We start from the raw sequence: 14,154 nt of genomic DNA, 5'->3' as shown, positions 1-14,154 counted from the left end.
ATTGACACTATGGAGAAAATTGGCTAATATGGGGATTCCCAAAGGTCTCTTAACAATAATAATCTCCCATCACACATCAACATGGTGCAGAGTCCAAATGGGGGGGGAGAAAAAGGCCTAACTAAACCCATCCCACCCATCCCTTCGCAGAATGGGCTGAAATAGGGATGCTTATTAGCTCCCCTATTATTCTCCATCTACATTAGCGATCTCCTGGGGCGTCTTTCTCAAACTAAAAATGTTCCTCCTAAACTAGCTCAAGTTGATATACTCTGTTTAATGTATGCCAATGATATTGTTATACTCGATCCGACCCGATAGGCCTGCAAAGAACCCTGAATGAATTAAATCTGTATGCAATTGAAATTTTTCGGGTGCCAAATATTACTAAAACTAAAGCACTCCCCTTCAGTGGCAGAAGGAAGCCCTTACCTTATATTTGGTCTTTAGGAGACGAACCGATAGAGACAGTAAGAGAGTATGTTTACTTGGGTCGTATCTTTACTTCTAATCTTCTAGATACAGCCCACCTCCAACACTTGAGTCGGAAGTCAGAATCTCACGATGGGGTTTTACAGAGACTGTACCTCTCCACAGGAAATAGTCACTTTCCACCAATAGTGGAGGTGTACGGCATGAAAATCCCTCCAATTTTATCATATGCCATGGAATACACACAACTTAAGACATGGCAATCTATAAAAGTAAAGGAAGGGACCATACTCCGAAAATTGTTAAGTGTCGAAGTCTGTACCAGTTCAAGCCCAACGTCTCGAGCTATCGTTAACGGGAATCTCAGCCAGAGTTATTTTGAATATTATTAGGTGGGCGTAGAATTTATTACATGCAGCGCCAGACACCTTAAGACACCTTTTAGAGAGGAAGCGTCTGGGTTTACCTTTAATAGGAATATGGTGAAAGCCTTCGAGGTTTCTCGATGCACGGTTGCAGTTTTACAGGAGTGGTCCCCAGCACACTTAAAATTGTTTTTAAAACATCTGGCCCCTAGAATCAGTAATGAATCTGATAATGAACACTGCATTCAATTGACGCATTATAAAGAGTTTGCAGAACAAATAGAATTCAAAACCTATGCTCCCTATTTGCGTTTTCAAGTAGAGCACGGAGTAAGGCGTTGTATCCTACTCTTACGTCTGGGTATACTCCCTTTAGCAACATTCTTAGCTAGCTGGGAAGGTACAAATAATCACAAAGGCATATGTGAATTATGCAAACGTGGCCAACAAGATTTGCTTCACGTTTTACTAATATGTCTAAATGCGAGTATAGTAGCAGCACGACGACGTTATATAATTCCAATCTAATTAAAATATAATGCATTCTTGGCCCAAGATCTAATTACATTGTGTAGCTCCCCTGTTAATGAATTTGTTTGCCATAACTTGTTTAAGTTTTTAAAAAGCTTTCTGAAGCTGTTCTAAGTCATAAGCATAATCAAAAGATCCTATCTTATCTTTATTGAATGTTGTATGGGTAGGTGGTAGAATATTGCTACTGTACCATCTTATTGTGTGTTTTAAAAGCAAAGGTTTTTTTATCTTAATCATTTTTAAGAGTATTTATAATAATTTTCATACTGTATTTGTTGATCTCATTGAGGTCTGGATCAAATAAAAATATACTTTACTTATTACACGATTTGCCATATCAGCAAAATAAAACAAACTCAATCATGCCTTCAGAGGGCTGGTTACTAATATTGCAGGCAATACTATTAGGATAAAGACAAGCGATGAAATGTGATTGGGGTGTGTTAGACCTGTCAGCCCTTTGGCGGTTCCCTCCTCATTTTATTCTTTTTTTTTCCCTTTCCCTTCTAATTTTTTTTCTGTCCACTGACAACTTTTTGGGTGTTGATGTAGAGGCTCTGGGCGCCTCATCCTCACTACCTGAGGGAGAGGCGCAAGGTGCTTCACTGAAGAAACAGGAAGAGGGAGGTTAGATTCATAAAATGGTGGTTCCAACTGTCACCGCAGCACCTGGGCCATGACTGCCATGAGAGGTTCTGGAACCTTCTGGGCCACTCTGGCCAGTCAGGCCCTAGGTGATAAATAGAGGTGAGGGGAGGGCGGCCATTTTAGGTTGGAGTTGAGCTGCGATTTAGTCAGGAGTAAGGCACCTGAGTGGGGAGGTGGCTGAGCTAGAAAGGGAATGGACAGGTCTCAGGGTCTGCACGATTCCCCTCTTCAGTGACACCACCCTCAACCTTCTGACCGGTCCCTGAACGCAGCCAGTGACTTTGAAGATCCTCGTACCTTAGGAGGCTTCCAGGTAGTTTGAACCCCTGATCCTCTAGACCAGGGAAAGAGCCGTCGCCTGGGGCTATCTATTCTCAATTCCGTTTTTGCCTGGGATTCCCAGACTGGCCTGGTGTTTGCCACCATCTCTGACAAAGAGGAGAGGTGTTCGTGCCCAAGCCCTAAGAGCCTAGATGGCCTCCGCAACCGCTCCGGTGTGAAAACCGGCACCCTTAACTTCAGCCCCCCCCCCTCCTCGAGACCAGTCTTGGAACCCTGGCCACCACCCTCCCAGAGGTCGAGAGGTTACCGAGTTACCTCAGGAGGTGTCCGCTGTTGCCGAGAGGCCTGAGGTGAGAGACTGGCCCCAGGTGTGTGGCTGGCGAGCAGGCGACGCGTCCGTCAGATTGAGGAGAACGGCAGTCAGGAAGTGCGGGATGTGAGGCAGTGAAGCCGCTGCCCTAGTCACCTGAGAGGGGCCTGAGCGCCGCCCCCTTGTTGCCGGACGAAGGCGGAGGCTGCGCCCACGCAGGACGCGCTGTTCCGGGTAACGGCAGCGGGAGCAGAGAGACTGCCTACGACGGTGCCTGCCAGTCGAGTCTGCAGTGTGGCAGATGATCAGCCTCGGTGAGGTGGCGGGGCAGGAGAGAGGCTTCAGTCGACGAGGGGGAGAGCACACCAGTGGGAACCCCTTGGGGGAGGTGGCCAGAGGGCGTGAGCTGTTTCGCCCCCCCCCCTCCTGTGAGGACTCCCTTGTTGGTTACCCCACAAGCTCCGTTCCAAGTGTGAGGGAACGCACCTCCCAGCAACGTGAACTGTCCAGGAGGACACCAATTGTGTACAGTAAGCTGGGTAACGCAGCGCGTGAAAGGGGAGAGAACAGGGTACTGGAGAGTACATTGCAAAGGCCTAGGGGGGGAAGCCCATTAGGGCCAGTTGTATCTACCGGCATCTTGGCACAACCATGCACGTGACCAGGGTTAATTGAATAGCAGGTTCCCGCCTGGTGTTGGAGGTAGCGGGTTGAGCTCTAGTACCAGAGAGCGCTTAGATGTACGGCCTAACGGGGATGGATTAGCCCCAGTGTTAAAGTATTCTACTTGTAAACTGCCTGAAAGTAGCTAATTGACTGCCAGCAGCACTTTCGTTGTCCCGCTAATTTCTATATGTAAGGTGCGGATTGTTAGTGACAGTCTAAGGGCCAGGAAACATAGCAGTTAGAGAAACCACATAGAGTGTTTAAATATCTGCTGGGCTAGAGTGAATATCAAAGGTCCGTTACTGTCCAAGTAAATGAAAGGAAATGTTATTCTGAAATGTAACGAAATGTTCATCCTGAAATGAAAGGAAATGTTTATTCTGAAATGTAATGAAAAGTTTATCCTGAATTGTAATGACATGTTTTATCCCGAAAGGAAAGGAGATGTTTATCCTGAAATGTAATGAAATGTTTCATTCTAAAGTGTGAAATTGAGTAACCGAGTTTACGAAGAAGAGATAAAGACTTCTGGTAACTTTTAACATCGATCGGTGTAGTGTCTCTTCTGTTTCCTTTTTGAAGTGGTGTTGCGCAATGTGTGAATTGGGTGTGATGCAAGCACAATGTGCGTTTCCGAGTAAGGCCTTTCTACCAGAGCCAAGTTACCTCTAGGGCGCAGGTCCAACAGGGTGTATTTGTCTTTACCCTAATTTACATAATCATTGCTTACAACCATTCTAACAATTTGTAGACATGAGTATACTAATATTGTAGCAGCATATCAATTATTGAGTGTGCATACCGGTTCCTGGGTTATGGAGCAGGCAGTGCTTAATTTGTAAAATAAAATAAACACGAGCCAGGGCCCTCGTTAGGAGGCCGCTGCAGCTTGCACCATTCATTGCCCCTTCCAGTGCTGCCAATGACAATACTAACTCAACTACTAACCATCACACTAACAAGTATAACAATTCATACTATTCCAGGCCCCCAAAAGCTATAGGAATGGCTTGGGTAACAGTTATTAGACATTAATGTGTTTTCAATTACTAAACAATTGTTGTTGTGCTCCTCCCTAGCTAGGCAGACTGTTATAAGAGCTGGTGCTGACATTTAAGTGCCGGTGCCGAGCACCGGACACCACGGCTCAAATTAAGCACTGGGAGCAGGGCAGGCTGTTATGTACACTACTGTTAAAAAGACATTTTTTGCCGGGCTTGCCTGAACCCCTCACATTTCCTTCTACTCGCGCCTACTCAATAGGCCAGAGTGAATGGCACCTGCCCATTTGCCTGCTCTTCAAAAATGTATTCTTTAAGGGCTTTGGGATATACATAGTGGAAGCCCAATAAACTGCGGCTAACACAGTAGAACAGAGAACTCTGCTTGAGTGGAGTGGTCAAGAGAAGGGTAGAGTAAGCTCCATGTGTTAAGAAGAAAGACTGCTTCCACAGCCATTGACCTCAAAAAGGATTGAAGAGCCAGTTTCACACTAAAAAGGACTACATTGGTGGGGCATCAAACCACAGGAAGCGACACTCTTGTGCAGTAAGGAAGGCAAAACTCGTATGCAATTTTATGGATTAGAATCCTGTAGCTAAGCTGGAGTGGAACCCGCCAGGGCACCTTTGGTGGAGTATTAAGTGAAATCCGACCTTTCATCCATCTTACACAATATTCAGCAGCACCCGGCTCCTCTGCAGCCGCTACCATTGCAAATGTCTCCTACAAGTTGGACACTGGGTGGTGGACTCAGCATAATGGCTATTGATGGTTTAGTGGAGAGGACTCTTCCTCACAGCTGTAGATGGCTTCCCTCCAAGCTGCCCATTGCCAGTGGTAAAAGGGCCGCAGCAGTTGTGACTGGTGTTATTGCAGTTCTCTTTTCCAGTAGGGTTAGAGACCTGCAGTTTCCAACCTCTACCATGGGCCTTGACTTACATTTTGAGGAGGATTGCCATTCTAATGTTCATGCCAAAAGTAGGGGAGTGTTTGAACAGGAGGATTAACTAGGCACCTTTTCACATTCAGGCGAAGCAGCATCTGGCAAGCTCCCCCTGGTTGGCTTTGAGGCATTCTTCCTGTATGATTTGATCTCGAAGACATCTTGAAATTCCCTAAGGAGCAAGAGTATGGCAGGCAAACAATACTGGGTCCATCTTAAATATCACTGGCGGGAGAAATAACTTCATAGAAAAAATGAAGCCCTTCTTTGGAAACATTTTAACATTCAAAGACAGAGAATTCACACGAATCCAAAAGTTGGTTTCAGTCATTAAAACCTATTAATGGGCAGGTGTGTTCTGGGAAAGTTGCTTCATGAGTGTATGAAACAAACTGTCTCAGGGATTGTGGGATAGCTCAGCTTCTAGAATACTTGAAGTGTAATTTTCCCTTCATGTTACAACCTACACAAAAGAAACATTTTCCAGGTGTATTTTTTCCAGTGGAAAACGCTTTAGAAAAAAAGTGTTGCTCTTGGCTGAATGTACAGTACACGACTGAATTACATAAGTTGATAGTTAAAAACAAAACTGAAAATGTTACTAAAAGATAGGTTTGTGTACATTATTTTCATTCAAAACGTACACATTTAAAAATAAGTTTCAGTATTGCACACATGCGCAGCGAGATTCGACAGTGTATGAATATCAGAGAATCCCATGACGGACATATTATTGTGCCATCAAACTGATGGCTAACAGTGTTCTTGACCCCTGAAAGGACTGCATAATGTTGAATCTTCTTAATACATCAGTGAGGTACAAACGCTATTGTTTAACAAGTAATGAATGAAAGACACTCTGGTAGAGAACATTTCTTGATCTCTTACCATTTAATTGATGAACCTGGTACCAAGATTTGCGGGAAGGTGTTCACACGTACCCCCATCAAGCATTGGCATAGCCAATAGGTCTCGCCTTTGGGACCGTATAAGTGTTTAGCCAGAGATACTGGCTTTGTCAGTGTCTTTAAACGATGTTGCAGAGCAGTGTTGCCGCTGTGCAGTAGGTTTAAAAATTATAATTAAAAAAGTGTTATAAGCATTTGTTATCTTATATATAGCCAAGAAAATATTATGTACAACTGAAGAACCCTATTAAAAATAGAACATAAAAAATTACTTTTAGTGTTTCGTTCTTGCAGTGTTGGCAACTTCTGCCCTGTTCTAATACTTGCTTCTTATATATAGGTTTTTGTTATGAGGGATACATAAAGAACAGGATGGTGTACGTTGGGAAATAGTACCTGAATTACGAACATGAGCAGCAGACGGACACCAGGCGAGAATCAACAGATGCCAGATTCCATGGGCAGACTGAGGTTGTGTTGAGGTGATGGTGTGGAGGTGATGCTGTGGTGCTGAGTCATGCAGAGGTGGTGGTGCTGCACTGGTCCTCGGGTGGTGCTAAATTATACTGCTGAGGAGGTGCTGTGTTGGTGCTGAATTGCTGCTTCGGTGGGCTGCCCTGGTACTGCGCTGGTTGTGGTGCACTGATACGGAGGTGGTGTGCTGAGATGGTGCTATGTTGATGTTGAGGTGGTGCTGCACTAGTGCTGGAAGGGGTGGTGCTGTGCTGGTGCTGAGGTGGTTGTGCGCTGGTGGTACACTGAAGAGGAGGTGGTGTTGTGCTGATGCTGAGATGGTGCTGTGCTGATGCTGAGATGGTGCTGTGCTGATGCTGAAGTGGGGCTGTAGTGCTGCTATGATGCGGAGGTGGTGGTGCTTTGCTGGTTGTCAGGCGGTGCTGCACTTAAAAAGTGCTCCACTGGTGGTGCAGTGATGCGGAGGTGGTGCTGTGCTGATGCGGAGATGGTGGTGTGCTGAGGTGATGCTGTGCTGATGTGGAGGTGGTGCTAGGATCAACCTAACAAGCTGGCCACATTACCAAATATTGTGTTTAAGAAATTCGAGACAAGTTAGAGCTGTGTAGCATATGATCAAAAAGATACTTGTATAGTTCTAAATGAAATAATGATACAATAAATCGGAGAATAAAAGTGTGAAGTTCTGTTGATTGATTATTAAAAATATACCAACACCGAGCACTATCCTTGTAGTCCTTTTATTTCGAAGACATCTAGTAAAAATCCCCTATTCCTAGAACGTTCCTTATCTCTAGGGAGAAGTTTATAAAAAATGCTCTAGATGAAATCTCAATAATTTAATGTGATTTGTATTCTTCCTCATTTGGAGAGGCTCATGTGGTCTGCATTTCGAAGAATGTTTAACTGGTAGCTCTATTTTCTTCTTTTTTTGACATTTGAATACACCCATGCACTTATCGCGACTCAACCCCCACTCGAGGGGGAAGGATGAGGACACTTCAAAACAAACTGGGCTGCCCTGAAATCTGGAAAGATTAATTGGGTCAGCACTTTCCATTAAGCGAGATGGCACCTGCAAACAATACCATAATCCGGAACGCCTTTAGGAGTTGAATAGTGGTCTAGGACACCAGCGAGACTCAATCCCAGCAAGTTTTGACCCACTTGTGTGATCTTGGGCAAATACATCCATCTCTCTCTCTCTCTGCCGAGTACTCACTTTGCACCTATTCTCAAATGAGCCCCTTTTAAATGTCTCTGGGGGTACTTGAGTGTTATGCAACTCGCCGAAAAGCGCTTGAACTCCTCTGCATGGGCAGTAAGCACTGTACAAATGCAATTAAAAATCAAATAAAGGAATGGATTAAAACTAACACTAGGTCTTCCTGTATGGCTTGCGGCCAGGACCCGTTAACGTAGAAAAGTGCAAGCATTTAGGGCAAAACAACCCAGGCACTGTGCAGCTCTGTGCACCCAACCCCCAGGCACTTCATCTTACCGCATGTCGCACCTCCCCCCAATGTGATTGAATATGAGCCTAAAGCCCTGATCACATCGCGTCAGGAAAGCAGGGCATTGTGAAATATAAGTGAACGCTTGCTGAAAATACAAACACATTGCGTGGGTGAAGGGGAAGGTGGAGGGGACTAACGGAGGGAGGGCTGGGAAATGAAGTGCCCAATGACAACACTTGCCGTGAGTTCTTTTCCCTTTTGCCCATTGTTGGGGAAGGTTTAAGCCAATAAGAAGTATGCTTGTTACCCAGTGAGAGGCAGGAGGGTTTACTGCAAGTGCCGAGAGTAGGATCCCATGTGGGTAACCGAGGAAGCCACAGAGGAATCCTGCTAACAGGACCCCTTAGTTTAGAAAAGTGCAGACATTTAGGGCAAAACAACCCCAACACTGTGCAGCACTGAGCTGCTCTGTGCACCCGACCCCCAGGCACTTTCTTACCGCATGTCGTACCTCTCCCAATGTGACTGAATACGAGCCTAAAGCCCGGATCATATCGTGTCAGGAAAGCAGGGCATTGTGAAACACAAGTGAATGCATGCAGAAAACAACAAGCATTTACAATGCAATGGTCTCGGCATTGTTAAAGTTAGAGCTATTGGCATTGCTCATGACATTTTTGTTTATGTTGTTGTTTTTAAAAGATTTAACCCCTTGTGTGCCACGCCCTTTCCCCGCCCTGTGCCGGGCGTTGCATTAGCGGGCGGGGTTCATGACGAGCTGGACTCGTCATGGGCACAGCGCAACCGCGGCCCATGACGAGTCCAGCTCGTCATGGGCACACAAGGGGTTAAAGAAACGGCATTGTTATTTACAATGTCAATAGCTTAATCACTCAAATGCTCCTGCAAGGGAAACGCTTTGTGTGCTGTTGCACTCCCCCCCCCCCCCCCCCACCCCTCCCACTTGTAGCGCGAGGTGCGCGCTTGTTTAAACTAACGATGTGTATATTCACAAAGCGCTTACAGGCTGTGAAGTCAAAGAGCTATGAACACCCACCTCTGGGGCCCCCTTCTCTTCCTAAACCCATTGTTTATTTTTTTGCAGGTTGATATAGCGCAACCTCTACCCGAAGGTATTGGAGCGCTTTAAATGACCACCAGTTACCTTACACAAGACACATTCATTTTTTATAAACACGGGAAGATTAAGATATCACAGGATGCTGAACCAAAGCCGACACTCGAACCCTGTGCGTCAGCTCCAAAGTCGGCTGCTCTAGCCCTAAGTCTACGTCCTCTGTTCAAATTATAGGACCCACTGACCTGCCTCTTGACCTCGACCACTTAGGAGACTTTGAAGGCGAATTTGTTTAAATTCTCGTGTGCCCTGATCCATGCGTGAGCAGCTCGCCGAGTTCATGTTTTTCGCTGTGCCTTCTAAGACTTGTAGCCCTACTTTTAACTCATTCTTACAGGAGAATTATAAATCCGAACCTGTAACAAAAATACAATCTGGGTATGAATAAATGAATGAATGAAAACAGATTTATAAAGCGCAACTCGGCCCAATGGGCATCAAGGCGCCTAACCAAAAGCTAGATAAGTAAAATAAATTTGCTTACTGGTAGGCCTTAATAAAACACCATGTTTTGAGCGCTTTTTTAAACTGGACTAGTGGCGGTTGGGCTTTAATTTCTGCGGGAAGGGTATTCCATAGACGGGGAGCCAAGTTGGAGAAAGCTCTACCACCCCATCTGACTTTTTTTACCCGAGGAACTACCAAAACATTCTTCTCAGAGGAACGCAAGCTCCTACTCGGAATGTAGAAGGTTAGCAAAGAACCTAGTGCATTAGAGGATCCGGAAAATAGGGCTCCAAACACTAAGCACAAGAGTTTAAAAGAAATCCTCTGCTGGATTGGAAGCCAGTGCAGACTTTTTCTGGCTAACGTAGCCGAGGACAGAAAAGGTGCAGCAATAACAAATCTTGCTGCGGCATTCTGTACCACCTGGATGCGAGAGATGAGACCCTTGTTGATCTCAGCATACAAAGCATTAAAATAGTCCAATCTTGAACCCACTAGAGCAACTACCGTCTGCTTCCGAGCCTGAGGGGAGAGATAGTGAACAATTCTCCTCAGAATCTTGATAACCCCCCAACAGGTGGCCACCGTTCTATTAACCTGTAGAGTCATATTCAGTGAGGTGTCAAATATAACGCCGAGATTCCTAGCCGAACAAGAAGGCATACGGCAGGTTCCCAAAGATGGGGGCCACCACTCATTGGACCAGATATCCTGATTATGACCAAAAATCAGCACCTCTGTTTTTTCGCCGTTCAACTTCAGGGAATTTTGAATCATCCATTCTGCGACTGCTTGCATGCAGTTCCTGAAGTTTAGAGCGGAGGTGCAGGCCGAATGAGCTAAGGACACCATAATTTGGGTATCATCGGCGTATGACACCACCTCCATCCCCTGAGATTTCACAAGCCTAGCAAGTGGGGCCACATAGATGTTAAACAGGGTCGGACTCAGGGCCGACCCCTGTGGGACCCCACATTGCAGGGATTTCGCAGGGGAGAAACTCTCCAAGCTTGACCCTCTGCTCTCTTAGCTCTAAAAAAGAGGACAGAAGGCTCAGGGCTGGGCCCGCTACTCCTAACTCCCTCAAACGAGATGTTAAAGTTGAGGGAGACAGGGTATCGAACGCTGCCGTAAGATCCAATAGGACCAGAAGTGTGGTCTGACCTTGATCCACCTTCAGTCGGATGTTATTCACCACCATAGTAAGCGCCGACTCCGTGCTGTGGAATTTTCTGAAACCATGTTGGGAGTTGTCCAGATAGCCAGAGGAGTCAAGAAAGGCCGACAGATGAAAGTTCAGGTGGGATTCGAGCATTTTAGCTGGAGCGGGCAGCAAAGATATCGGACGGAAGTTTTTCAGTATTTCTGGGTCCAAGGTGGGCTTCTTAAGCAAGGGCCTCACTGTCGCCTTTTTCCAGATTCCTGGAAAAGTCCCCTGTGCCATGGCATCGTTCATAACCTCCAACAAAGGAGGTAATAACGAGTCCTGACATGATTTCAACACTTTCAGGGGACTAGGGTCCAGAGGAGAGGCTGATTTTGTCTTTTCCAGCAAAAGCTCAGGCTCCTCAAGAGACAATGGAGGAAAATGAGTAAGGGCCTTAGACGGATCTCTATTCCACGACCCCATTTTTTCCAAGGCAGAGGGAGAATGAATTCCCAAAGTGCTCCTCTGTGATTCAAGGTCATGGTAGATGTCCTCGATTTTATTGTGGAAGAACTCCGAGATTTTATTGCACAGCTCTTGTGACCCTACCACAGGATCAGGCACTTGAAGAGAACAAAGGGAATCCACGATCTTAAAGAGTTCCTTGGATGACGAAAGGGATGAAGTAAGACTAGAGGAAAAACTCCTGCTTTTCCTTTATCACCCTGGCCTTATAATCTCGCAACAGATGTTTATATGCCTCTCTTTCCCTGGGGTTCCAGAATTTCCGCCATTTCCTTTCCTGTCTCCTAACGCCCTGCCTCAAAAGCCTCAGAGAACCACGGAGCAGAAGGTTTCCGTCTTGCTGCATACCGTTAGGAAGTGGGTGCTAACACATCAACCGCTCTAAAGATGGAATTAGCGAGCTCTTGTGCAGCCTCACCAGCTTCCTTAGTAGAGGAATGTGAGATGGCCGCTATGAAAGGAATGAGGGATTCGTTAGTAATATTCTTGTAGCACCTTTTAGGGACTTCTATTGGTGGAGCTCAGTTTAGACGCCCCTACAAGGGGAACTACTAGTTCCAAGGGCACAGCCAGATGGTCGGACCAAATCAGCCGTAAGGGGGGGGGCAACTGACAGCCTCGGGTCGTTGGAAAACACCCCATCCAAAATATGTCCCGCTCGATGAGTTGGACTGCTTACCAATTGGCTAAAACCACACGCATCCAGCGAGTCAACCAGGGAAAGTGTATCATTGGAACCCAAATCATCCAAGTGAAAGTTTAGATCTCCAAGAATGGTCAAATGGGGCTTACCAAAATAATGTTCCAAAATTCTAAGCAGCTCACAGCTAAAACTAGATCTTGGTCCAGGTGGTCTGTAAATAAGAACACCTGTAAAAGATACAGATGGGGAGCAAGAAATACAGAAGTACAAGGCCTCAAAGGAGTCAGAAGACTCAGACAGGGCTTTAATACTACAGGTAAGGGAAGTTTCATAGAGAATGGCCAGGCCGCCTCCCCTACATCTTGTTCTGTCGAGTCTCTGCAGAGCATAGCCATCGGGGATAGCCAACCGTAAATAGTGGCCAGCAGAGTCCGACGCCCAGGTTTCAGTAACAAAAACCCAAGAAGGTTTCTTCGCGATCACAAACTCATAAAAAGCCATGTTGTTTTTAATAAGAGACCTAGCATTAATTAGGAAGCCCATTCCAAGTTGAATATCCTTCCCTTGAATAGTTGCAGCCATGCTGGAGGAAGGTGGCATCTTGTCTTAGCGACATACTCTCATGGGAACTCCCACTTGATCCAAGACTTTACTGTCTTACATAGCACCAACGAGATAGGGGGTAACAAATACAAACAACATCTACTCTTTTTGGCTTTTACCATTGCTAAACGCGATATAGCCCAGCTGTGGCAGGGGGTCTCCCCCCTTTGACCATAGGTAAATGAAAGGCTGAACTAGACAGGTGTATGGGTGCGGAGAATGCGGTGTTTTTGGCCCGTGGATGCCCCCAGAAACAGGAAAATATGTACCCGTTGGGCAACATTCCGAGGGATAGACCTTCCCATCCTTAGACCCCCAATAGAAATCACCACTCATACAAATGTTTATTAACCATATTATTCTGTGTCATGTAACAGTCTGCTTTTGTACATATGTAACTTTTACGCAAACACTGGGATCTAGAACTGTCTGCACTGTGTTTATATTGTTTGACCTGCATGTGTTACAATGGTTTAAATTCTATGGTACTCCGGACTCATTTTGTTTTTTACCGGTACTTGTAGGGCTACAGCCCATATTGCATCAGGAAAACGAAATAAAATTAATTTAAAAAAAAAAAACGCCCACCGTTGCTCAAGGACATCGTCCCACGAGGGGTGTGTGCGGTGGCTGCCAATGTGAATCAAATGAAAGTGAAAGCACGCATGGCGAACAAAAAAGAAAAACATAATTGCAATGCAATAGGTCTCACATTTAAATGCAAGCACTATGGCATTGGAAAGAAGTGGGCACCATTGTCCCGGCTGCTTCAAAAGAGAATGCGTGCCTTGCGCGCTGAACGTAAGCATAGCACATAGAGTCTACAGTAGGAGAAACTTAATAAAGAAAATAGTGCTTACAGACAGACTTAAAAACAGGTACGTATAAAAACGGAAGTAAAAGGGCCAGTCTGCATGGGAGGTTACAGGTGAAGACAAGGCGGTACTAAGGAGGGACTAACAAACCTATTTACGAATCAGAAGCCAGCATTTACGAAGGACAATTAAACAAGCCAATGACAAATATGGGCGGAGTGGGCGGGGCTTCTATTCCATACTCCACTACAAGTCTCGCAGAGCAGCGGATGCGCGCTGACTGTAGGCTCGACCTAAAAAAAAGGCCACGATACTGCACGGCTGATGTAAGATTCTAAAGCTTTTATTTCTATAGGGTGTGAAATACATTTACAAAAAAAAACTAATTTAAGACAAAATATATTTAACAAAGTACAGTGGACATGTGCTGTGCTGCCCAACATTTTGGTGCCATGTGCTAGCTCTATCCAGCCTGAGCTGTTTAAAGGCAGGTAGGAATGGGCCTATCCGTGACTGAAAAGGATAGTGTCCTGCTGCAGCACTTGCACATCCTATGCTGCAGACACCTTGCTAGAGTGCAAAGGAGGAAAGTCATAAACACCACCACTTACACCCATCCTCTTGGTGCCTACGCCCACCAATAGTCGCTGCACCACTCAATTAGAGATTAAGGAGGCCTTTCACGAGTACTATGCTGAGCTACACAACGCTCGGCCCCTTCAGACCCCTGGCATCATTGAGGCCCTTAACGATGTACAGTTGCCTCAGATCTCGGCTAACCATAAAGAAGGATTGGGAGCCCCTCTGACATGGGC

This window comes from Triturus cristatus, chromosome 4_1 (genome assembly GCF_964204655.1).
Source record: "Triturus cristatus chromosome 4_1, aTriCri1.1, whole genome shotgun sequence".
Classification (NCBI taxonomy): Eukaryota; Metazoa; Chordata; class Amphibia; order Caudata; family Salamandridae; genus Triturus; species Triturus cristatus.
This window is presented reverse-complemented; position numbering follows the sequence as displayed.